Source organism: Panthera leo, chromosome B2 (assembly GCF_018350215.1).
Source record: "Panthera leo isolate Ple1 chromosome B2, P.leo_Ple1_pat1.1, whole genome shotgun sequence".
Lineage (NCBI taxonomy): Eukaryota > Metazoa > Chordata > Mammalia > Carnivora > Felidae > Panthera > Panthera leo.
Genome location: NC_056683.1, coordinates 89,959,938 through 89,984,186, shown reverse-complemented (window position 1 = coordinate 89,984,186; position 24,249 = coordinate 89,959,938). Strand labels below are relative to the sequence as shown.

Genomic DNA, 24,249 nt, shown 5'->3' with positions numbered 1-24,249 from the left:
AGTTTGAGAGATCTTGGAGTACTATTCAGAGGTTGCTTCCAGTCTTACCCAAGGTCAAGCACACACAGCCAGCCACATCTGAATGGATGCTTACATTTTTCTTGTTACTCTTCATTTGGCCTGTAATTCAGAAAATATTTTTAAAGTTTCATGAGTAACGCTGTATCTGTAAATTAATATTAACCAGTTCATTACAGAGACATCCTGGAAAAGATGATGGACTGTAATCCATCTTTGGTTGAGCAGAATCACAGCACCTCCCTCTCATTAAAAATTATTTGAATCTCCTGGGGCGCCTGGGTGGTGCAGTCGGTTAAGCGTCCGACTTCAGCCAGGTCACGATCTCGCGGTCCGTGAGTTCAAGCCCCGCGTCGGGCTCTGGGCTGATGGCTCAGAGCCTGGAGCCTGCTTCAGATTCTGTGTCTCCCTCTCTCTCTGCCCCTCCCCCGTTCATGCTCTGTCTCTCTCTGTCCCAAAAATAAATAAAAAATGTTGAAAAAAAAAAAAATAAAAAAAAAAATTATTTGAATCTCCAAACCCTTGTTCACTTACTTGTTATCTTTTATTTGGACTTCTTAAACTACATAGATACCATGCCTATCCATTGAAAACAAATACAGTTACTTTGAATGACTGCACCCTTTGATTCCAAGTCATATTGGAAGCAGTTTTTAATGTTTTGAGGGTTGCAGGACTGATCTAAGATGAATTTTATTCTCGAGGTTTCCACCTTGGAATCAGAAGACTGCACTTTGCAGGATGTGGAGGACTGATCTGGAGCCAGTTCTCAAACTCCCTACAGCCAATCAGGCCCATATTTCCAAATGGCCCCAAAAGTGCTCACTTTTCAGGAGGGAATGGAGCTTCTGAAATAACCACATAATTCCTGCAAATGAAAAGGCTAACACTGAGTAATGCTGACTGCCATAAAAATGAAACTGCCTTTTTCATGGCTTGTAAATCGACACCAAAGACCATCAGAAAAGGGAGATTCCAAAAATGTTCTTCATGGCAACACATCAGAATTGGTGCATATTTTCTAAAAGTAATGGTCTAAAGGGAAAAATCTTTTTTGGATGTCTAAGTCTAGGTTTGTGTCTGCTTTCTAGTCAAATTGATGCAAGGGTTATTAAAAAAAAAAAAAAAAGTACTAACCGTGGTGAACCAGCAAAAAAAATAAAATGGGCGTAAAGTACAGAAGAGGAAGTTTGGATTGGGGTGGGGGGAAACTCTCACAACACAATTATAAAATAATGAATAAGCAGGCTACTGTCAGAGACCTTCATTAATCAAACGTTATCTACTCCAACATTATAGTTGTCTCTCCACCAAACTCCAGATCACACTGGAAACAAATCATTGCACACCTCTTCAAAAATCTGAAATTGATACTACAAAGGGTGTCTAACAGTCATTCTAACGAAGAAAGCCAGTGACTTCAATTAAGCTTTTAAATAAGCTTGTCAGTTACAATACCAAAACAAATAGGTGGTCTATCAGGAATGTGCATCTTTACATGTGTTACTTCAGCTGGCTATTATCAGAAAATAGGCTCTATTTCCCATTACAGCACAGTTTTACCAAGGGTCTAGAAGGAATAGGTATGGAGTGGAAAGAAAAGCTAGGCTTGCAGTATCAAGAGAAGTGGTTTGGGTTTTTTGGTTTTTGGTTTTGAGTTTGTTGTTGTTGTTGTTGTTGTTGTTGTTGTTTTAATTATGTTTCTGTAATACTACCTTGCCCCTGTGTTGTGTTTGGTGATCCAAGCATATATTAGAAGATTTAGGACAATGTATTCCATCAACTCTTCTGTTTCCATTTGTCACCTACAAAACAGAGATGATACCTGCCTGCACTTCCTCTCATAGTATTTGGCTCCATTGTGATAAGGGCAGTGAGCTTCACTCATTGTTGTATACACAGTGTCTGGTACAGCAAGTGTTTTGTCAATTTCATTTAATCTTTTACATGAAAATGCTTAGAAAATGATAAACAGCTGTCAAGAGTAAATAAAAGGTAAATGAAAGCCTAAGGTGATAAATTGTAAACAAACTCATCCTCAGGATAAATTTTATGACTAAGAGCCCACCCCACCATTGCTATTACCCCACCAAAAACAATAAAATCTTTGTGCTCAGAGAGGGATTCACTTGTGTTTCATTCCTTTGTGCTACAGTATTTCCACCTCCACAAATACAAATGCATGAGCAATTTCAGCTGTAGCTCAGCGTACATGGGAATGAGGATTCCTACAGTGGGCCTTTTCTGAAAATAGTTTCTGGGGACGTGCTTTGGTGGGATAGTGAATGGTACATGGAGGCCCCACCGAATGGAAGAGAGGTCCGACTGCCTCATTTCTACCCCTTCTGGTTTCTGAGGATAAACATCACCCTTTCATAGTCTTCCCAAGGGCCATTTCCGATGTCCAAGTCAGCAGAAACAGGGACTATTCTGGAAATAGAACAGGTTTTGAGAACAACGGTGTGGGAGCTCCTCACACTTTCACCAAGTATTTGGGTGCAAGGTATGTGGCACCCAGAATGAAAGACATTTTAAAGCAAGTTTTAAAACTCCCTTAATAGCATCTGTGTACTTTTCCTAACATTGCAAAGCAATACCTACTCTGTCCAGTTTCCCTGGGAGTTGTGTTGCTCCCATGCTTGTAAAAGCGTGAAAATCAATTTGAGTGTATTCAGTAAAAACCTAAACCCTTTCCCTTTAAAAGCAAATATTTGGTTCTTCTTTCAGAAGTAACTATTTTTACACCATTTTATCCAACTTCTGAAACCTAATTCTAGCCAAAAATAAGAGGAAAAAAATATGCCACTGGCTTCCAATAGTGCTGTTTGTAGCAGGAGCCATCAGAATAATATGGACATCTTAGTAAAACCTCAATCTTATTTTCTGATACTTTAGAAAAATGCATTCCTCTAAAAACACATTACCCTTCAAGTGGCCTTTGGAGAAACTGAAACATTGAAGAAATCCTTGGATTGCAGCAAAGAACATTCTCCGTGGACAATTCCAATCAATTATAGAAACATAACGGTACCCAGATCATATAATGTACCACAGTGATGATCCTGGCTCCTGTCCATCTAACAAAATGCTGCATCTCATAAGCATTGGTCCTGCTGCTGTATGCAGCTCTTCAGCCCAGAAAGATTTACTCTCGATTGTTGCTTTTCGTGCTAAAAATGGTTGTACATTTGCATCTTCTATTCCAGTTTTGTCATTTCGTTATCTTTGCCACTGTGTTAATTATTTTTGGATGCTTCATCCTATCCCCAAACAATATATTTGAAACACTCATGAGGATGCATTGCATAAATATTGAATGTGTTAAAGACAGAGTCTGAGGTAATTCAGAATGAATTTAAGTAAATTGATTGGAATCAGCTTTTATTTAGGAAATCTTCTAGGGACAATTCTGACATATTTAAAATAACTAACTGTTCACAGAGATGCAATCTGCTTGTGCATTCCAACAAATCCATGAATCAGCAATCAGGACAGAAATACATCCCTTTAATATGCTACAGAACAGCTAAAAAGAGATTCAGGAAGATGATACCAATTACAGCAATAAAATACCTGGGAAAATTCTTCAGAACAAAAATGTTTTTAATAAAATCAGATAAAGATAATGTAACAATGATGAGGTGTTAAAATGAAAAATGGAAATGGAAAGTACACCCAAGCTGTAATTACATACATGTTTTATAAGTTCAGTAGACAGAAAAATGAGATCTGTTCCACCCTGGTGAACAGTGAGGGAAAGAGAAGTGGCAACTGTAATTAAAAGTCAAATGTCTTGCATTGGATGTGGCAATGATTTCTTGGATATGACACCAAAGGCAGAGGCAACAAAACAAAAAATAGACAAATTGGACTTCATGAAAAGTAAAAATTCTTGTGCATCAAAAGACACTATTAACAGAATAAAAAGGCAACCCACAGGATGGTAGAAAATATTTACAAACCATATATCTGGCAAGGGATCAATATCTACAAAATGTAGAGAACTCCTAAAACAACCAAAACAAAACAAAACCCTGATCCAAAAAGTGGGCAAAGGAACAAACATTTCTCCAAAGAGATATACAAGTAGCCAATAAACACATGAAAAGATACTCCACATCACTAATCACTAGAGAAATGCAAATCAAAACCACGAGATACCACCTCACACCAATTAGAATAAAATAACAGAAAATAACAAATGTTGGTGAGGATGTGGAGAAATTGGGACCCTAATGCAGTATTTGTGGGAATGTAAAATAGTGGGAAAATGGTATGGAAGCACCTCAAAATAATAAAAATAGAATTACCATTTGATCCAGGAATTCCACTTCTGGGTGTATACCCAAAAGAATTGAAAGTAGGGTCTCCAAGAAATATTTGTGCGCCCATGTCCACAGCAGCATCATTCACAGCTAAAACATGAGCAACCCATATGTCCATGAACAGATGAATGGATAAGCAAAATGTGTTATGTACATATAACAAAATATTATTCAGCCTTAAAAAGGGAGAAAATTCTGACATCTGTTACAACAGGGATGAACTTTGAGGACATAATACAAAATTAAATAAGACAGTCACAAAACACAAATACTGTATGAATCCACTTATATGAGGTACCTAGAGTAGTCAAATTTATAGAGACAGAAAGCACAGGGGTGAGAGCCAGGGGCTGGGGAAACGGGGTAGTGAGGAGTTAATAGGTATAGAGTTTCAGTTTTATAAAATAAAACAAACTTAGGAGATGGATGGGGGTGATGGTTGCATAACTGTATGAATGTATTTAATACCCCTGAACTGTATGCTTAAAAATGGTTAAGATGGTAAATTTATGTGTTGTGTTTTTTTACCACAATTTAAAAAGGGTATTATTTTTACAAAGTCAAATATTTTGGAGCAAAGATGAAGAATTACAAGAAAACCAAATGACACTTAAAATGTTTACTAAAAGCTCAGGACAATGCACTATGCAGTCAGAATACTGTATTGCCAAAAGTAAACATTCTAAATAGAAAATTTATCAGATCATTTTACCAATTTATTCTACGGAACATAAATTTGAAACACCTCTTAAATGCTGGATCTGGAAATCTTTGTTTCTAGATATCAAAAATGTAGAAACTAACATAATGGATATCCTTGCACTGTTACTTGAATTTTTTGAGTTATAACATTTTCCATGCCTTTTAAAAGAAATAAAACTAAAGGTATAGTTGATGTCCTGGTACACCTTTTCCCAAGCCTATTTTTCCCTTATATCCCAGAGTTAGTTATTACCTTTCCTGTACATGTTTTTATACTATTACTGATATAACTACATAATTTTGTTCATGCTTTTACATGATTTTCACATATACCTAAAAATATATAGCAGCTGTTGTAGGGAGCCTCCAAGATGGCCCCCAATAATCCCTGCCTCCTGGTATTCACACTCTGGGCAATTGCCTCCCCTTGAATGTTGACCAGACTTGAAGATTAATTTCTGATGAACAGCTTATGGCATAAGTGATGGGATATCACTACCAAGATTAAGTGATAAAAAGACTCTATGTTGTTTTTGCGAGTTATCCAGGTTGACATAGTTTATTATACAGTATGAATATGTCACAGTTTACTGATTGATTTTTAAGTTGATGGGATTTTATATTCTTAATATGTGCTACTGCAAATAACTGCTGCAACAAATATTTTTCCTAATTCTCATTGGATTATCTTTAGTGTCATAAACATGCACATAGCTAAATTGTATTCAAATTAAAGATTTTAGTTCAAGAACCAAAAGAACTTAGGCACAAAGAATGTATGATTTGCCTAGACTAACATGACACGTTTGTGTATTCATAGGGCAAAATTTGATCTGCCAAGGTGAAACTATGGATTTCTCCACAGAAACATATCTAGGTAGGTAATGTTGAAATTATGGAACAAAGGCAGCCACGAAACCATATTCCAGGCCAAGACTGAAGAACACGGACAGCACAATCTCATGATTTCCTGATTATGTACAAAAGTAGCTAAGTTAGCATGCTTTTTTCTTTTCTGCTTTTCTTTACACTTAGATGTAACTGCAGCATTTCCCAGTGGATGCTTCTTTTGTGCCTCAGTGGGAGACCTCTTCACAGGTGGATGCTCTAGGAGACACCTGAAGAAAAAACTCATGAAGCGGAACCCGTTTTCACTGCTCTGCTGAGCCTGGTTAGAGTGGGCTCTGACCCGAGGCTTCTGGGTGGAGCTGCCAGGCCAGAGGTAACTCTTCCTACACCTCAGGGGTTAAGCTGAAGTAGTAACCCTCCTAAGAAATGAGAATATGCCCTGTCATTATCTCTCCTGCCAAAATAGGACTGGTTAAAATGTCATCGTGAATTAACAAGCATGCCTGCATGCTTCATGGTGTGACAAAAGTCTTAAAAGATTCCCTTCTATTTTTGATTTTCAGACTTTTAAAGCTGACATTAAAAATTATTTCTCCCCTACAGCATATTTGGTCAAATGTATCACTTTTTTAAGGCAGGTTTGGTTATTTGTATTAAACATATTTATATTTCTTATCACATACTGATATGAAAGAATCATGCAGACTATTACCTCCCAGTTTTAGCTATAGCCATAGGAACATACTGTGTTGGGGGGGCAGGTATTAAGACTCCCCCATTAAGACTTAAAAGCACTAGGTAGAGAAGAGCCAGATGTGATGAGGGATGCAAATATAGTAACACCCCCTGATGGACTGCCTTGAGTGGCTGTTGTTTAATGCACACTGAATGGGTGATCTATATATAGGGATGCCACACTTTTCAAAAAGCTTGAGCTACTGTTTCACCACAACTTAAGGTTTATTCAAGAAAAACTCAAAAAAGGTCACATATAAAATTCCTTCATTATTGGAGTCATTTCAGAAGCAATCTGTATCTCTCTCAGAATATATATATTTTATCTTGTGTGCATCAACGGAAGAAGACGTGCTAAACAAAACCTTCAACCACAGTCAAGCTATGCAGATGCTTCAGAACACAAGAGGCAACAAAACTCAGCCACTGATGGTTTTCGTGGCTTTCTAGTCCTGTGTCTCTTCCATCCAGCCTTAAATGATGCCTCCTCCCTCGTTTCCCTAACCCCCAGTTCATCAGCCTCTCTCCAGGGGCATTAGTTCACCTTGAACCCTCACCTGCACAGCAGGTAGCCTCATAATAAGAGGTGCTTGAGAAATATCTGTGGAACAAATACAAACTTTAAATAATACAGTATGGGCACCTGGGTGGTTCAGTCGGTTAAGTGTCTGACTCTTAATTTCAGCTCATGTCATGATCTCATGGTTTGTGGGTTTGGGCTCCTGTGTCAGGTTCTGCGCTGGCAGCACAGCACGGAGCCTGCTCTCTCCCCATCTCTCTCTCTGCCCCGCCCCTCTCCCCGCCCCTTCTCCCCTGCTCTCTCTCAGAATGAATAAATAAATGTTTTAAAAATTTATTAAAAGATTAAAGAACTGGGGCGCCTGGGTGGCTCAGTCAGTTAAGCATCTGACTCTGGCTCAGGTCATGATCTCGTGGTCCGTGAGTTCGAGCCCCACGTCAGGCTCTGTGCTGACAGCTCAGAGCCAGGAGCCTGTTTCAGATTCTGTGTTTCCCTCTCTCTCTGACCCTCCCCCATTCATGCTGTCTCTCCCTGTCTCAAAAATAAATAAACGTTAAAAAAAAAAATTAAAAAAAAAAAAAAGATTAAAGAACTATATGATATAGACAATGACACTAACAGAAGAAAGTGAACTTAATAGAGCCTTCTTGAGCACCCATCTGTGTATGGTCATTGTACCATCTTAAAGAGATCGGTTGAGGCGTCTCCAATGAAGGTCAGCAGAACAAATTGAGGTTACAGAATATGCTTCCTGCCTGCAGTTCATTAGGCAGACAAATGCCTTCCTGTGGTGGGAAAGATGATCTGAAAGAGAGCAAAGTAAGAACAAAATCTAGGAAATAAAAGGTATTTTTCAGGCAGTGGGTTCAGTGGTAAAAGTCCCTGACATCTAACAGACCCTGCCAGAGAATATGTCCCAGCCTCCACCCTAGGCTGTTGTTTATTTAACAACATGTCCCCGACTAAATGTGTATTGTCTAAAAAAACTCAGTGCTCTCCATAGAATAATTCTGGAAGGCTACACGAGGAATTTATGAGTAGTGACTTCTGAGGAAGGGACTGAAGGAGTGGCTTAATGTTTAGTACTTGATACTATTTGATTGTTTTTTTGTTTTGTTTTTCCTTGTGCTTACACAGTATTTTTCCATTGAAAATAGTTGTTTTAAAATGTTTGATAAAGGAAGAGAACTCAAAATTATAACCTGCTTCAAACAAACAAACCCCAAAGATTGCACTTGGTATTTCCTTTACAAACGGATTCAATAGCTTTGTGTCTGAGGAGACAGGGGTTTCATGGAGGGTTAAGGAAAAACCTCTCTGTCAAGGACAACTTTGAGAGAAACAGGGTGATTTCCCATCCATGCCTGTGAAGAAACCCTCCTCAAAAGGCAGTACCAGTTCTCTGCAATATTTGTAATAGGCAGAAATGGCACAGCGGGGACCCTCAACTCTTCTACAAAGAACCATGAGCCTGAGTGGATGATCACAAGGATGATTCTTACTTTTTTTTTAATATATTTTTTAATGTTTTTATTTATTTTTGAGAAACAAAGAGACAGAGCATGAATGGGGGAGGGCAGAGAGAGAGGGAGACCCAGAATCCAAAGCAGGCTCCAGGCTCTGAGCTGTCAGCACAGAGCCGGATGCAAGGCTCAAACTCACGAATTGCTAGATCATGACCTGAGCCGAAGTTGGGCGCCTAACTGACTGAGTCACCCAGGCGCTCCAAGGATGATTTTTTTCTTAAAGGATGATTAAAACAAGGGCAGAGTCAGGATTTTAGTTAGGTTGAAAACTAGGGATTTACTTAGGAATTTTCTGCGTAGGGGTTTTATTTTTGTGATTTTTGTACTTCAAAAAAACTCAAGGTGATTTCTTTCCTTTCATTTCTATTATAGGCTGAATTGTGTTCCCCCCAAAAGATGTTGAAGTCCTAATCTCCAATACCTTAGAATGTAACCATGTTTGGAAATAGAGCCCTTACAGAGGTAATCAAGTTAAATCAACTACATCATTTTGACTGTTGTCCTCATTAAAATGGAAATTTGAACACAAAGATAGACATATACGGGGGGAAGACAATATGAAGAGACACAGGAGGGATGCCATACATAGAAGGAGGCAGAGAATGGAGTCAAGGAACATGTGAGGCTTCCAGAAGCTGGGAGAAGCAAGAAAGGATCATTCCCCTATAGGTTTCAGAGAGAGCATGGTCCTGTGGACAACTGGATTCCAGACTTCTAGCCAATGGAACTGTGAGGCAAGAGACTTCTGCTCTACATCACCTAGCTCTTGGTACTTTGTTAGGGCAGCCCTAGGAAACTATACAAACCTTCCCTGTACCCTCTGGGTTTACAGACCCTCAGCACCCACTGCCAGATCTCATTGCCTGTGGCCTCTTGCCTCAAATCCGATGCTTGCATTTTGCCTCATGCTGCCCTCACCTCCACACCCTGGCTCAGCTGATCTCCATGCTGTAAGACCTCTCCCTCCTTCTTAACGTCTCAGCCAGGAGGCATCCCCTTGAGCTGGCAAAGGGATGCCCCTTCCCCTCCCTTTCCCCGTCCACACCCTGCTCCACTCTGTTGCTGTGCCTGCCCGTGATGCTGAAAGTGTCTGTGGATCCATCCAGCCCAGTGGAGAATCACTACCTCCAGGGCAGACACCATGTCCTCTTCATCTTTTACTCCCGAGTCTGCTACTGTGCCTGATGCAAGTCCATGAGTTTTCCTGGGCTGGACTAGCCTCTTAGTACAATTGGTAGAACACTGTCAGGAGAAGTGCATCATTCCAACCACCTCCAAAATAAGAGCCAACACCCAGAATATAAGCAGCCTGTGGTAGACTAGCAAGGAGAGACATCATGAGAAGGAGAAAGGAGGGCATCTGGTCTGCACTTCTGTAACTTTTATTCAGCCCTGCTCAGAGGCCCCATGAGATAAAAGAACCCAGAGCAACAAATGGGACCCCAGGAATGGCATCTGGCCTGGGTTATAAATCTGCACTGTCCAGGGTAATTTTACTCCTATTATCTCTCATTTGTCTACATGGGCATCTGCCTTGGTTGCATTTGGTCATAAGTTTCTTTGAGGCTGTAACCTCCACTTCAGACAGTGTCATTCAGTGTCCTCTGGGATCTGAATAAACAATAGCTGAATTGAAATTGTAAAACCATGAGACTGAACAAATGGGTAGATGTGAAAGAAGTTTCTGGAAGAAGTAGGTGGTCTCATTCCCCCAATCCTTTATTATAAGACCAAAAGAACATGCTTAAAGGACTAATGATTTTGAAGGAATAAAAAAAGAAAAGTGGGAAATAAAAGCCTTATTTTTCTAATGAAAGAACATTTTCTCTTGATCATCCACAAATTATAAGATGACATACATTAGCATGCTATTTCATTAACAAATTACAGTCCATTCTCCACAGTGAAGGAATAAAGAAAAAGTTCACCTAATAAGAGAGGTTAGCTCCTAATTAGGATCAGGCTGCTGAATTTGCCGGGTGTAATTTTCCACTGCAAATTGTTCTCAGGTTGACCTTGGCTGGTATTAAGGACATGGGTTTGAAAACACATCTTTCCTTTGCCAGCACGTCCCTACAAAGCACCAGTGCCTTCCAAAGACCATTACTGAGTCTGTCTCCATCCCCCAGCCTCCTGCTCTCCCATTGCCCTGCCATTTCCTCTAGCTTTAAGGAATCTTCTTGAAGAGAAATTAACATTTACTGAGTACTGTGGGGTAGCAGAAAAGGCACAGGACTTGGCCTGGTAGCGAACCACGTCTTCAGTACTTGTTTAATACCTGTGTGGCTTAAATGAATCTTGGTTCCCAGCTGCATGATGATTTCAGAGATGTCATGAGGATTCAATGTCAGGGGGTGTATTGATATAAAGCGAGTGCTCACACAGGTTATTTCCCTTCTGTTTCGAGTAGTGTCAGCAACTTGACATTCCTCCCCATTCTGCCAGTTAAAACACCCAAAGAAGCTAAGTTGTCAGAAGCAACCAATATATGGTGAGGGCAAGATTTGAACCTCTGACCCCAAAGCATCCAACTCAGCCATACTATCCACCCAAGCACACTGACCTTGAAGATTGGCTGCTTCAAGCTCCCATGTGGAATGTGGACCCTGGAAAATGCTGGCTGGCACTAAATACAGTGGCTGTCCATGTCTTCTGTGCTTTGGGGCTCAGAGAGTGAGTCTGGGGTAGAGGACAGGGCAACCAAGACGACCCTGGGCAGAAATCTCCTCTCTGACTCGAATCCTATCAAATCACCGCCCTGTCAAGGAGGATAGCTTTGTTTCCCCAGTGGCTTCTAAAGAGATTGTGTAAAGCCCTTGAGAGATGAAAGCTCTTTATTTCAATGAAACCACCACCACTCACCTCCCATTCCACCCCACCTCCTCCCCTCCGAATACCCTGTGAGGTCCCAGGTGTGCTTGATCTGTGTGTAGCTGAGGTGGCGATTTCATAATAAGGCAAGGATCAGAGTTTATACAATAACTTTATCCATATTGATTGCTTCATCACATGAATAGGAAACCTGTGGAAAAGTTCTATAAATGCACACCAAGCAATCCAGCTTCCTAAGTCAGCACTTTGGAAAACTTTGGGGCTTTGAAAATTTTCCAATGGTTCCAGAGATGTCAATGTGACTTTCAGACACAAGACAACGGGGGGAAGTGTAGGGAGAGGAAGAGGAAAGAATGATTTTGAGCTTAGGCCACTTATGCTTTCATATTATTATAGCTAATAGGTATCTGGGAAATTTTAGCAGAAGATATCTTGAAAATAGAATTAATAGAATCTCATAGGACTTCAGACTTGCCTTAAATTCCTTTAGGGTTTGTTATCTTTTTGTTGTTGTTGTTTTTTGGCCCTAAATGGGCCACAGTGTCCTGGCTGCTTCAGAACTACCACCCAAGAAAGAAAGGAATCTCAGGAAAATTAAAATCAGTTAAAATCTCTAAAATTTAGAGAGCAAAGATTGCAATAGGTTGTGGATAATTGGGAAATAGAAAGAATGAAAAACATGAATGGGTTTTCTTAGCCAGTATTTACAGAGATGGCAGGTGATGTAAGGGTCTTTTCAAAAACACTAAGAACATAAAAACAGTCTTTAGTACACCAGTGTGTTTTAAAGGGGAAGAGAAAAAATTTGTCTTCTCTTCTTACATCTTACAAGAAATTGTAAAAAAAATTCAACAACCTTTCTTTGGTTAAAAATGTCTTTCATGAATTTGGTTATATAAATACTCAAATTTGCAAGGACTGGGTATAGAGCAATCTGAAGTTTAGCTAATACCCAAAATAGCACTTGAATAGATATTAGTTCCTTCAAAGTAATCATCTCGGTAGACTGTGCTTATTTCAACAATGCAGTATTATTGCCCACAAGTTTTTGAAACACCCTTTCAGAATTCCCTTCAGAACATGAGGTAACTTTCTCCTCAGTGGTGGCAAACATTTGTTCTTTGAGAGAGAATTTGATTTTTGGAAATGACCAAAAATTAACCCAATCAGTCTAGGTAAAGACAGCTTTGTTCAAAAAAAAAAAAAAAAAAAAAAAAAAGATGAGATTATGATTCAAGAGTAATGACTTTGAAACCAGTTCCCAAAGAGTCATTTGAAAGCTGTTTTACATGATAGTAGCCTGTTGGAATAGGAGTTTGCCTTCCCAAGATGGATATTCACTCAGCTATATGAAAGTCATTCTTTTTCCTTTTCGAACCTAAATTGCAGTATTCAGTTTTTGCTAGCTGCTTTTCACAAAGTATATTTTTTAAGACTTTATTGTTTAAAGAATCTCTACACCCATTGTGGGGCTTGAACTCACAACCCCAAGATCAAGAGTTGCATGCTCTACAGACTGAGCCATCCAAGCGACCCCATATTTTATTTATTTATTTATTTATTTATTTATTTATTTATTTAATATAATTTATTGTCAAGTTAGCTAACATACAGTGTATACAGTGTGCTCTTGGCTTTGGGGGTAGATTCCCATGATTCATCGCTTATATACAACACCCAGTGCTCATCCAACAAGTGCCCTCCTCAGTGCTCATCACCCATTTCCCCCTCTCCCTCCAACTCCCATCAACCCTCAGTTTGTTCTCTGTATTTAAGAGTCTCTATGGTTTGCCTCCCTCTCTGAAACTATTTTTCCCCTTCCCTTCCCCCATGGTCTTCTGTTAAGTTTCTCAAGTTCCACATAGAGAAAGACAGATATCATAGGTTTTCACCCCACATTTTAATTAGACATTTACAACTTGAGGATCCTATTTCCCCTTCCACCAGCGATCAGTCATTTTTTTAAATTTCTGATGTAGAAAATTGTCCTCTTAGAACCCACAGAACTAATTAGCTAGTAGAAAGGCCACTGAGGATGTTCTCGATAGACTTATTCTTTCATTCTCAACGTTTTCTGGCATTCATAGACTGTTAAGGTTTAGTGCTAAGTTGCAGCTTTACCACGTTTCTGATGTCAGTAGCACGTGGGAACTAGCCAGGCCTTCTCTCCTCTCTAATGTAAAAGTTCATTGGGAGACATTTACCTGTTTCAAAAGTGCACGCCCATCAAGGTTATCGAGTGCTAATCTGTGCCACCCCATCGCAAGCGCTGAGGAACAAAATCTTTCTACAACCACAGTGTTTGTAAATGCCTTTTGCTCTGTTCCTATGGCGCTTTGTCCATATGCTGGAAAAAGCTAATCATTGGTGCCTATGGGAAGAGAAACATTGACCTCCGTAGATTCATGTGTGGCATCTGTACCCCCGCTGTGGTCCACGCTGCCCCTTTCATCCAACTAAAAAGAAAGCAGGTGGGCATCTTTCCTGTTCCATAGAACACCCAGACTCCAGCCACAGCAGGCTGAGATGGGATCCTGGTGTTTGGGAACACAGTGGAGTCACCCAGGCTACCAGGGGTGCCTGCTCTACAGAGGTCAGCTGTCACAAGCCCATCTAAAGTTGGCATCAGGCTGGAACAGGGTGTGTGTTCCCTCGGGCCATATCGGAGGAAAGTGCTTGGAGGAGGAGCCTCAGGCATCTTAGAAAACTCTAAGAGGCACAGAGACGTGCCCACAAAGAGTCTTTCAGATGGCAGCTCCTGATGGTGGGTGTTCCACTCACTGACCCAGCCTGATATTTTGGGATGTGGTCGGGGTTGTCCAGGTTTTCTCTCCCCTGGACAAGAAGTAGGATGAAGCACTCCACACTGGTCTACTATTAATGTGAGTACTTACCTTCGCTGTTGATGTTTACCTGGGGATTTTTATTTGATTCATAACTTAGTTATTAATGTCGTATATGTAAAGTGAGCTCTGATGTATATATTCTTTTACTTATATGATCAAAGTTTTGTGCCTCTAGATTAGAAAAAGGCATCATATTTATCCCCTTTAAGTGGTTGTTTGGAATTACTCATCACCCAGGATAGCGTATCAATATGGAAAGTGTAGACAGTTTATTCTTCTAACTAGTATCAAGTGAATCATTTGCTCAGGAAGATGAAGGATACAAAGTTACATTCTAAATTGAATCCCTAAGTTCAAAATAATGTTTCTGTATGGTCATTCTACTGACAAATTTGCTGCCATTCTGAAACGCACAGAATCTGCTTTGGAAAACGGGTTTGCTGGGAGTATTTTCCTGCAGGATCATGTGGCCTGTCTCTGGTGGTTGGCTGCCTAAGAAGTAAAGAAAGAGAAAGTACCAAGGAAAATCAAGGATAAACTAGAAGGTTACACCCTATGGTCCTTCCCTCCTCTGCCCCCTGTTGCTTTATTTCTCAATCCTCACTTGAGAAGCTGGCACTAGCTGAAATAGACGTTGTTTGTATAGATAACTCTAATAATTTGTCACAGTATTGTCAGCACAGAGCAAATTTTATTGAAAGAAAGCTGCTTGTAAAACACCTCTCCTCCCACTCCGCCCACACATCAAAATACCTTGTTTTTGACACATAGAAATGGGACTTCAATCGGGTAATAAAATATAGACCCACCAAGCACTGTTGTGTCCTTCCTTTTCCTTTCTTCTCTTAGCCCCTCTGTCCCTGTCTATCTCTGTCTCTCTATCTCTGTCTCTCTCTGTCTCAGTCTCCCTGTATCCTCTTCACTTTTTATATTTGAGTTTGCTGGTTTGTTGGGGAAGAGTAGGGGTGAGTAGATCTTAGGTGGAGACAGTAGTGATGAAAATCTCTAACTCCTGAGTGACACAGGTCAAATTTCTCTGTATGCTGGCAAAGAAACCCACGGTCACTGCCAAAACCACAGAGTAAAGTCTTTTAAAAATCCCCTCAGACAGTGATGTTTTAGAGTTAAGCCTTTTCATTTATATTTGGACAACCACCTGTTGACTTCTCCTGGAGCTAGTCAAGGGCGGATAGATGGCGGGAACCTGGAGCAGAATTAGCCCATTCAAAGGGATTGATACTCCCCTTTGAAGAGGCTGCCATTGTTTTCAAAGGAGCCTAGTCAAAGATCATAAGATCAAGCATGAAAAACAAAAAGGAAAGCCTTTACTTGGGGCAGGGTCTTTCCCTCCTCTTGTGATTATCACAGCATTCTCAGGCCATCCTTTTTAATCCAGGAATCGATTAGGGTAGTCTTTACAATGCATTTCCTAGTCCTGAAATGCAGAGTGGAGAGCCAGAGCAAACACAAAGGAGAAAATCCATGGCCAGACCTGCAGCTCCCCCTCTGCCTGCACGTATTCCAGGGACAGCTCTGCTCCTGCCATGGTGACGCAGGGGAGGATGAAGGCAAAGTGAAGCCAGAGAAAAGGGAACAGACTGCAAAGCATGCTTCACTTAGGAAAGTCTCATTTAAACCAAATCTCAAATTTGTGATCGGAAAGGTGACTGGTATAGGGTGGCATCTTTGGTGGGACGTGGAGAGTTCTAGGCATTGACAGACTCGTCTAATTTTCCAGGCTGCCCAGATCAAGCCACTTCACAAGAATTTTGTACCTACTGTGCTTTAGGCCCTATGGAAACTCAGTGTGAAACTCATCATAGATCCTGCCCAACTCAAAGTGTATGCTGTCAATTATCCTTAACGATCCCTAAAAGAGACAAGAAGACAAAACTCAAAACTGTACATCTGTGTTTAGATGAATAAAATATTCCAATGTCTCTCTTTGAAAATATTGGCCAATCCGATAGCATGAATATGTCCTGTATTTACCAATGTAACACTTATTGTTTACCCCTACAGAACCAGGATTATGTGAAGGACTAAGAAGCATAGAGCAGTTTGGGTAAGAAAGCTAGTCTTGCCCTCCTCCCAGGTGCACTGGGAGGTGCACGCCCAGCTACACCATTTACCACTTCCTTCTATAGCTCCTCCTCCCCCACCCCCACAAACCATTCACTTCAAAGCCATCTCTGGTCCCTGCCCCTGGTCAGGGACAGGAGCCCTGCCACAGCTTAGAATTCATTATCCTTTACTTTCACCCACACCCATCACAGGCAACTCCCCAACCCAGGCACCCAACAGGGCAGGGTGAGCAGGCTCTGAATTGGAGACTGGGGGATTAAAACCAAACCCAGCTGCCCTCAAAGTCAACACAGTCAGTCCTAAATTTGGGTGTCTATGAACTGCTATGGGAATATGGAGGGTATGTATTTGATTTTGTTGGGAGAGAAACGAAAACTTACGTAGTCCCAATTAAATACAGCATCAACTGCAACTAGACCTGAGGCAGAGCCAGAGCAGACAATACAGGATTAGGGCTTCATTGGCTCTAGGTTTCCCATTAGATGCTCAGTTCCTCAGATTTATTTTCAATTCCCCAATTCTAAAAGTGGCATTGGCTTCTGAAGCAGACAATGAACATACACGTCATTTCCACAATATAGCCAGTAGAACAGGTAGGCACTCCTCACAGAAGAGGAGAGTATATTTCCACCTGCCATTCCTTCCCACCTTTCCTTCACTGTCTCTTCCAGCCCAGTTTCTCAACTGTATTTTCTCTTCGGAGGGATTCCATCTCTCTATCCACCCTGAGGGCTAGTGCCAGATTGTTTGTTCCAAAAGGCCATGTACACCTTGACTCAGGCAGACTCTTACAGAAACAGATGGGCACGCTCAGGGTTTGCTGACAAGAATTTAACGAAGGGAATGTGCAGAATTAGAACAGGGTTATAGGGACCACCAAAACATGATGAAGCACTTTGCAACTAACAAGAAAAAGAAGCCCTTACCACCTTCAGATCTGCAAGGGCAAAGGGAGAGAGAGAGATGGTCTCTAATCTCATAAAAGCTACAGATTTAGAAGAGGGGCTGCTCTCCCCCCCACCCCCCCAGAGTGGGGGCATAGAGAAATCTGACCACTTAGAAGCCATGCCAGGATGAGGAAAAGACCATAAACAGTCTAATCATTCTCTCTCCATTCCCCAAGTACTGTCTGCTGGTCGAACTCAACCAGACACTGGAGGGAGCCCAGCTTCCTCCTAGAGCACTCTGTAGAGATTCAGTACCTGGGCACAGAGCAGAATTCAAAGGTCAGAGAATGGATCTGTGGGAGGGATCTATTTGCAAATAGAAAATAACCAAGCATTCAGCTACCATGAGATTGTTCAGAAACCTTCAACCCAATGGACATTTATTGACCATCAAAGATGCACATTAACCTAGTAATTCTTCTGATTCACATCAGACCCTGAGTTTCTCTTACATACATTATCTCATTTACCCATTTTACACATGTTGAAAATGAGGATCAGTTAGATTATGGGTCTTGGTCAAGGCCTCACAGCTGATAATAATAGAGTCAGGATTTGGACTCAAGCGTTTCTGACCCCTAACTCCTGTTTACTCTACTTGGGGAAGACGCACCTGTGAGAGGTGACTGGTGGTATCCAGCAAAGGAAGAAGAGGGGAGATCTGATTATGTCCTTTAGAGGTTGACCCAGTTGGCTTCAAACATGTTGAGGCCATGAACTTAAGTGGGAAACCCAGGAGGGACCGATACATTTTGTGGGCACATGCCAAGTCTGAGGCCCCTAAAGTAAACAACCACTAGGTGTAGGTGTCTGTACACAATGTGGATACAGATCTGGAGTATCTGGAGGTCTCAAGTCCAGAAAGAAATGTTGATAGCCATGGGAATGGGGTAGTAGCTGATGCCTTGGGAGCAAAATGTATCAACTAGAGAGGTTGCTGGTCAAAGGTGAGACAGGCAAGGCCTTCCAAGCTGCTCAGGCCTTGCACTGAGCAGCTCCTGCCTACTTATTGTACAAAATGCCCTTCTCCACTAGGCCCCACACACTTCAACATTCCTTCTCACTGACTCCAGAGACAAACCAGCCTCTCTGGTTAAATTGGCCTGCAGTTCCCCAGCTCTTTCTCCTTTCCCACATTCTGCACCCTGTCTTGCCCATGCTCCACTCCTCCTCTGCCAATGCTTTGACTTGGTTGATAGCTCACTTTCTCCCCCGCTGATGGTTCCCCCATCTCTACCACACAGCACATGCTGTCTTACAGGGCTTGTGTCTCTTGTCTCCATCCCATATGGAGAATTAGATGCTCCAAATATGTCAGATGGGGATGGATCTAAGAAATTTTGATTCAATCACTTGCTTGTTTTGAAGGTGGCCAAACATCAACAAGGCCAACTTTTCTTGTCTGATCCAAATTAGCCCAACCAGTTTGTTGGAATAGTTTGTTATTTCTAAAACAGTACTCCAAACACAGTAGTGGTGGCATTATTGGAATGTATGGGTAGACTTCCAAAGGGGCTCCATGGAAGGGGACACTTTATTGGGTATATATTACAGTGGCTAAAGGCACGGTGGGCTTAGGAAGTCAGGTTGTCCATGTTAGTAGCACTAACTTCCTTGTACTTTGGGGCAAGTCATTTAATTTTTCCAAGTCTCTGTTTTCTGACTTGTAATAGTGGCATCTATTTCATAGGTTTGTCACGCAGGTCAAATGAGATAGTGCTGTAGCCCTGGGCCTGACAGGTCATATAGGCCTTCATAAATGTTCAATATTGCTGTTATGACTACATTTAGCTCATAAAGTCTAGCTTATTAGACTAGAAGAAGCTGCATAGAAAATCTGGTCCAATCACTTCATTCATTGATATAGAAATTGACGATCAGAGATCAGGCCATGATCAGGTGGAGCTCAGATATCACAAAACAAGGCCTGTATTCTTTCCTTTACTGCCCAGCATTGTTCACATCTGTGTATGATGGTTTATAACTGTGAAGACCCATGCTTTTACCTGTATTACAAGCAGTGGGGCAGAGTGATCTAAATCCATTTTAATGGTCTAAAGAAACACAACATTTATATTAAAAAATCCAAACTATGTTGATCAGATGGGAAAAATACAATGAAATATTTAAGACAAATTTTCTTTTTTTATTATTTAAAAAAATTTTAAGTTTATGGATTTATTTTGAGAGAGAGAGAGAGCAGGGGAGGGGCAGAGAGAGAGAGAATCCCAAGCAGGCTCTAGACCATCAGCATGGAGCCCAGCACGGGGCTCAAACTCACAAACTGTGAGATCATGACCTGAGCCAGAACCATTAGTCCGATGCTTAACCAAGTGAGCCACTCAGGTGCCCCTAAGACAAATTTTCATAAAGCACAAGTTAGACTGGTTTGTAGTCACAAAAATCATTGCTGGTGATTCTAATTAATACCAATGCTTATGGGAATGATGAAAGCAAATATACGGAGAGAACACATGAAGTAGAAGTCATGGAAGTGTTTTGTGCATCACGGTTTTTTGTTTTTGTTTTTGTTTTAAGACCATTATCTATGTCACGGGAAAATACTTGTAATGAAAATGTCCACCTATAGGTGGCAAACTTATACTGCTAGCATTCTGTCCTTGAGCGTCCTTGCAAACAAAAGTCACTGGGGATGAAGTGAAAGTGCAATTCATAGCAAGAAAACAAGAAACCTAAATGGATTCAGCAATAACATTCTCACATAAACTTACAATTTAAAAAACCCACATAATTTCACAAAACAGTCGGATTCATCTGCAAAAAACACCTCATGGAAATGCACCAACTACATGTATTCAAAATATATTTCCAGAGTTGCTAATAACATAGCACACCCTAGCGTGGAGTGGAACAGACACACATTTCTCCCTTGAGAGCCCTGATAGCCTCGTGGCCTTTTACACGCAAAACACTTCCAGCAATAGCTCTCATTTACCCAGAGCTCTTGTCCCTGGTTTCACAGACAAGGAAACAAGCTCAGAGACACAGGGCAAGTGGTAGCTGAGACTGGAGCCCAGCTCCTTGGATTCCAAGTCTGTTCTCTTTCTGCCACTTTATGCTGCCCCCATCATAAGGCAGAAGGTGACAAAATGATCCAGGATTTGGGGATAAGACTAATTCTGTTTGGGTTTCTCTCTCAAAATGAACGACAGCTGGTCCCTTCTAGAGCCTTTTACAATAGAGTGGTCTCAGCTGCCCCAGAGCCTGGCCCTTGTTCTGGCTAAACCCAACTCATTCCCTAACCACAGAGGATAGAGAGGTGTTTCCCAGATTGTGGGCCTGGGTTTCCTGAGACCTCCAAGGAAGATAGTAAAGAATCTAATTTATTAACAAGAAATAAATCCTTCTGTTCTACTTTAAAAAAAAAAATCATTGTATAAAATTCAATCTTTTTTTTAAATATCTTTAAAAAAATTTTTTTTTAATGTTTATTCATTTTTTGAGAGAGAGAGCACACGAGCAGGGTAGGGCAGAAAGAGAAGGAGACACAGAATCTGAAGCAGGCTCCAGGCTCAGCACAGAGCCCAATGTGGGGCTCGAACTCACAAGCCATGAGATCATGACCTGAGCTAAAGTCGGACACTTAACTGACTGAGCCACCCAGGTGCCCCTAAAATTCAATCTTTTTAACTGTGTTTAATTAGAATATTAAATGTCTAATTAAACATATAAAGAGAACAAACTCACTCATTGCTCCTTTCAAAAGTTTCCTACATACTATTCCAGACCTATTCCTGTGTATTTACATATATGCAGATATATAAGTGTGCATATAGAGCATTTTCTTTTCCCGCTTCATATATCATTCTGCCACTTGCTTTTTTTGTTTTTTTTTCATTTAACAATAGACCTTGGACAGCTTTATGTAGGTATGTCCCTTGGTTTACTGTAGAAGTTACAGTTTGGATGGACTGTGGTATATAATCCATTCCCCTACAGGCAGGTATTTGGGTTGTTTCAGCCTTTCACTATTACAGATCTGGGGTGAAATCCCTTTACCCATGATGGTGCACATGAATGAGCAAGTTTCTCTGAAGGATAAATTCCTAAAAATGAAAAATCTTTGGAACAAAGCATTTATACATTTAAAATTTTTTATGAACAGCATCAAATTGCTCCCTCACCCCCCACCCCACCACAAAGGCTGACCTGACATTTTTTGTTGACTCTTTCCGTCTTCTTTTCTCTTTCTCTCTCATTAACTTTCTGTTCTCATCCTATACTCTGGGTCACATTTATCTGATATTCTAACTTGAACCTTGAAGAACCTTCCTTCTCCCTCGTTCTTTCACATCCAATTCATCAGAAAGTGCCATTGGATTTGCCTTCAAATATGTCCAAAGCCCCACCACTTCTTACTGTCTCTCCTGCTGTCACCTGCTGGAAGCCACCATCAGCTCTGTCCTGGATCCCTGCGGTCGCCTCCTACACTTCTCCCTGGTTCTGCTCTTGCCTCCTTCCAACTGTTCTCAGCACAGCGAGCAGAGATCCTGTTAAATCAAGTCAGGTCTTTGCACCCCACTGCTCCACACCCCGCCACAGCTTCTGCACTCAGAGTGAAGTCCTCCCAATGGCCTCTAAGCCCTGCATGATCTGCCCCTCACCCCTCTTCTCCCTCTTCCCACTCTGCTCTGCTCCAAACACCAACCTTCTTACTATTCCATGAGCACTCCAGGTGCCCCCACCTCAGGGTCTTTTTGCTCCCTCAGTCCCCTCCATCCAGACACCCGCTTGATCAACTCCTTTTCCGTCAGGTTGGCTTAAGTTGCACCTTTGCAGCAAAGCCTCCTGCACTCTTTTTTTTTTTTTTAAGTTTATTTATTTATTTTGAGAGAGACAGAGACAGCACAAGTGGGGGCGGGACAGAGAGACAGGGAGAGAAAGAATCCCAAGCAGGCTCCCTGCTGCATACAGCCCATGCAGAGCTTGATCGTGACCTGAGCAGAAACCAAGAGTCAGATGCTTAACCAACTGAGCCATCCAGACACCCCAAGCCTCCGGGACTCTTCACACTGCACACATTCCCCACCCCCCCAGCACGCTGCACCCTTTGCTCCTTTTTTTCTTCCCACAGCCCTGAGAACCCTCTTACCTACTATGTAACTTTTTTGTTACGTTCATTATCTCTCCTCATCTGAAGGTGCTCTATGTGAACTGCCCCTTTGCTGAGTACACAGAGCAGTATCTGGTACACAATAGATGCTTAATAAATGTCAGTGGAATTGCAATTGCCATTCCTCACCCTGTTGCAATTATGAAACATCTTCACGGAACTGTGATTTTCACATGGAAACATTCCCTTGTGGATGACGTTGTCCTTATGGCTTTTTGAAAATAAGGTTCAAATAGGAAAAATGGAAAAATTGGACATCATCAAATTTTAAAACCTTTACTACGAGAAAAACCCTGGAAAGGAGATGAAAAGATAACTTTGGAAGAAAATATATTTAAAGTAATATATCCAACAAAGGACTTTCATATATAGAATACATAAAAAAAACTCTCAAAACACCACAGTAACAATAACAACAACAACAACAACAACAACAACAACAACAACAACAACAGAATCCAGTTGGGAAATGCACAAAGGACATGAACAGATATTTCATCAAAAGGATAGAGAGATGGCAAATAAGCACATAATAAGATGTTCATCATCATTAAACATTAGGGAGATGCGAATTAACAGCATAAAGACATCAGCCCTATTATAATGGCTAAAGTAGAACGTAATGATAACACCCAATGCCGACAAGGATATGGAGAAACTGTATCACTCAAACATTGTTGGCGGGAATGTAAATGGTACACTCACTCTAGAAAACGGTTTGGCAGTTGCTTTTAAAGCTTAAAAGTGGACTTCTCACAGAACTCAGCCGTTGTACCCTTGAGCATCTATCCCTGAGAGATAAAAACACATAGTTATACAAAAATTTGTATGCAAATGTTCATGGTGGCTTTATACATATATCAAAAAACTGGAAGCCACCAAAATGCGCTTCAGTGGGTAGTGAATGGCTAAATAAACTATGTTACCTCCATACTACAGAATATTACAATATTACTCAACAATAAAAAGGAATGAACTGGTGAGGTATGTAAACACTTGGATGAACTTCAAGGATATTATACAGTAAAAGTGCCAGTCGCAAAGGTTATATATTATATGATTCTATGTAGATAATCTTGAAATAAAATTGTAGAGACAGAAAGGTTAGTAGTTGTCAGGATTTAGGGAAGGGTGCAGGGAATAAGGGACATGTGTGGCTGTAAGGGAAGACTTGCTGTGATTTATAGCTCCGTATCTTAATTATGGTGATGGTTACACGTGTGCACACATATGTGTGTGTACAACTGGAGAAGGCTGCATTAAGTTTTGTGGATTGTACCACTGTTAATTTCCTGGCATTGTAAGACAATTATACAAGATATTAACATTAGAGCAGGCTGTGTGACAAGTGCACCACACTTCCCTGTGCATTTCTTTGCAACTTCTTGTAAATCCACAATTACTTCAAAATGAACAGTTAAGTTTCAAGAAGAAATCCAGGCCTGCTAGTAAGCACCTCTTCTTTCAGCCCAGAGATGTTTCTGCCTCCTTGATTTCATGGAGATGTCTGCCCCTTGGTACATTCTTTCATATTTTCTTTTTATTTTCAATACACATTTTTATTGGTCTTTTTCTAAAAGAATCACTTCTTCAAGGGAAAGTCTGGAAACAATTGGGTAAACGTTATCCCTATGCAATTCTGGGGAAGATACTCAACTCTCTGTTCTTCAGCCTTCCCTTTGGAAACGTGCAGAAATGTCACCTGTCTCCCTCCTCATGAGAATTCTGAG

The 24,249-nt window shown here is 40.9% G+C and overlaps 1 long non-coding RNA gene across 1 annotated transcript; it reads right to left on the bottom strand.

Moving 5' to 3' along the window:
• Window positions 1-48: 48 nt before the first annotated feature.
• LOC122220215 lies at window positions 49-24,228 on the bottom strand. Its single transcript, XR_006202736.1, has 3 exons — window positions 24,177-24,228; window positions 23,225-23,310; window positions 49-120 (listed from the first exon to the last, which is right to left on the bottom strand). It is a non-coding gene; the product is annotated as an uncharacterized LOC122220215 (long non-coding RNA).
• Window positions 24,229-24,249: the final 21 nt, after the last annotated feature.